Genomic DNA, 2924 nt, shown 5'->3' with positions numbered 1-2924 from the left:
ACGCAGAAAGGTGTTAATCCACAGCCTAGGCTCTGTAAATGGGCATGTTGCTAGCTACTGTGGGCCCCCTTTTATTTGTGTACCCGATTACAGAGCCTAGGCTGTGTATTACCACTGGATTGCATGCGTTCTCCAGAATCACTGACTGCACCTTTAACTCAAACACAGGTTGAAACTATGAAGCAAAAACAGTTATACCATTCTTTAATAACCTAAACATACTTCTTCTTGCCCTCTCTTAACCCCACACAACTCAAGCACACTGAAACTGAAAAACGAACACACAAACAAAACACAAAACAAAACTAACAACTGACATGGCGTACTCTACTTAAAAACATTGTTCATGTAAATTTTTTTTTTTTTTTTTTAAGATTTTTTTTTGGCATTTTTTTAAGCTTTATTGATAGTGTAGAGACAGAGTTGAAATGGGGCAGAGAGGGGAGCGACATGCAGAGAACGACCGCGGGCTGGAATCGAACCCGGGTCCGCTGCTGGCCGAGGCCCATGGGGGAGGGGGGACGCCCTACCAACTGAGCTAAGGGCGCCCCCATGAACAGTTATTTTCAGTCATAAATTAATTTAATAACATTTAAACAGAATTCTTGTCCTTTCTGCCCCTCCAGACAGTGAATCACTGACTGCACCTTTAAGGATGTCATTTTTGAAGGCCTACTTCACCGGTGGGAATATGAAGGTGTATTGAACTCGGAGATCCTATGTAGTATAAATGTGCAAAAAAAAATAAAAAATCGGATCATCTTAGCCTGAGAAAAGGCAGAAAGAGTGTTTTATGGTCTCACTGTCTAACCCTACAGTTTCCTTCTTGTGACATCACAGTAAGGGTTAGGATTAACAGGACAGCTGGGCCAAGGGAAGACTGAGGGAAGAAAAACCTCATTCATTATATTATAATAGTGATTTTATAATGATAGAACGCCGGTTCCGTATGGGTGAAGTGTTCCTTTAAACCACTTTAACACACTTCTCCCTGTCCCTCTCTGCCCCTCCAGACAAAGACAAGCCCGCAGACTCAGACGAGGATTCTCTGCCCGTGAGCGGAGTGGGTCCGGTGGGCGTGTCGGGCGGCGCTGGGGGGGTCCCGTCTGGAGCAGCCGCGGGAACAACAACAGGAACAACAACAACAGGAACAACAACAACAGGGGGAGTGGTGGTAAACGGAGGAACCACCGGAGGAGGACCAGGGGTGGTGGTAGGGGGGGGCACGGGCACACTGCGACCCAGCTCCCAGTCTGCGTTCCTGGGCCCGCTGCTGTGGGAGCGCACCCTGCCCTGCGACGGGGGGCTGTTCCAGCTGCAGTACATGGATCTGGAGGAGTTCCTCACCGAGAACGGGATGGGCATGCACCACGGCAACGGGCTGAGCTCCACCAGCGCGCAGGTCCCCTCACAGGTAAATAAACAGGGGGGGGGGAGGGGGGAGGAGGGGGGAGGGGGGCACGCAGGTCCCCTCACAGGTAAACAGGGGGGGGGGGGGCACACAGGTCCCCTCACAGGTAAACAGAGGGGGAGGGGGAGGGGCACACAGGTCCCATCACAGGTAAACAGGGGGGGGGGGGCACACAGGTCCCCTCACAGGTAAATAAAGAGGGGGGGGGGCACAGGTCCCATCACAGGTAAACAGGGGGGGGGGGCACAGACGCACAGGTCCCCTCACAGGTAAAGAGGGGGGGGGGGGGCACAGACGCACACACACTGAGACATACAGACCCCATCACAGGTAAATAAAGAGGGGGGGGGCACAGACGCACAGACGCTGAGACACACAGTCCCCATCACAGGTAAATAAAGAGGGGGGGGGCACAGACGCACATTTATATTAACACACACACACACACACACACACACTGAGACACACACACACACACACACACACACACACACACACACTGAGACACACACACACACACACACACACACACACACACACACACACACACACACTGAGACACACACACACACACACACACACACACTGAGACACACACACACACACACACACACACACACACACACACACACACTGAGACACACACACACACACACACACACACACACACACACACACACACACACACACACACTGAGACACACACACACACACACACACACACACACACACACTGAGACACACACACACACACACACACACACACTCACCGGCCACTTAATCACTTTATTAGGTACAGCGGTTCAATTTCTTGTTAACACATATAACTAATCAGCCAATCACATGTCAGCAACTCAAGTCATTTAGGCATGTAGACCTGGACGGGACAACTTATTGAGGTTGAAACCGAGCAACAGAATGGGGAAGAAAGGGGCTTTAAGTGACTTTGAACATGGCAATGTCGAGGGTGCCAGGTCATCTGAGCATTTCAGAAACTGCTGATCTACTGGGATTTTCACTCTAGTCTAAACCATCTCTAGGGTTTACGGAGAATGGCCCGAAAAAGAAAAAATATCCAGTGAGCGGCATTTGTGTGGACGTAAAATGCCTTGTTGAAGTCAGAAGGGTTGGCGGTTCGATTGATTCCCGCCCTGCCACTTGTGTCATGGTTGTTGTGTCCTTGAGCAAGACACTTCACCCACCTTGTTGCCTCGTGTGAATGTCGATAGTTAGCCTGCTGCTATCGGTGTATAAATGTGTGTGTGAATGGTAACGTGGGAAAAGGAAAACAGGTCTCCCTTGAAAAAGAGTCTTCGGTCTCAATGGGATTTACTTGTAGAAATAAAGGTAAAAGAAAATAAAATAAAAGAAAGAAAGGACAATGGTGTGTGTGTGCAGCTGCATTGTAGACATTTGGCTTCGGGTGAATCGTGCACTAAACTGTCTCTATGAACCTTTGACATTTTCACTGGGAGTCTAAAATCATCGGAAAAAGCAATTAAGACAAATGAGA

The 2924-nt window shown here is 49.4% G+C and overlaps 1 pseudogene across 1 annotated transcript in view; it reads left to right on the top strand.

Moving 5' to 3' along the window:
* Nucleotides 1–655: 655 nt before the first annotated feature.
* LOC307264133 (thyrotroph embryonic factor-like) overlaps nt 656–2924 on the top strand; it is a 31438-nt pseudogene continuing 29169 nt past the window's right edge. Inside the window, exons 1-2 of the transcript XR_013845621.1 lie at nt 656–683; nt 1014–1414. The product of XR_013845621.1 is annotated as a thyrotroph embryonic factor-like (transcript). The remainder of the gene's footprint in view (nt 684–1013; nt 1415–2924) is intronic.

Source organism: Ammodytes marinus, assembly GCF_949987685.1.
Source record: "Ammodytes marinus genome assembly, chromosome: 17".
Classification (NCBI taxonomy): domain Eukaryota; kingdom Metazoa; phylum Chordata; class Actinopteri; order Uranoscopiformes; family Ammodytidae; genus Ammodytes; species Ammodytes marinus.
Note: the sequence above shows the minus strand (reverse complement) of the source record. Positions and strands in the feature narration are given on the sequence as shown.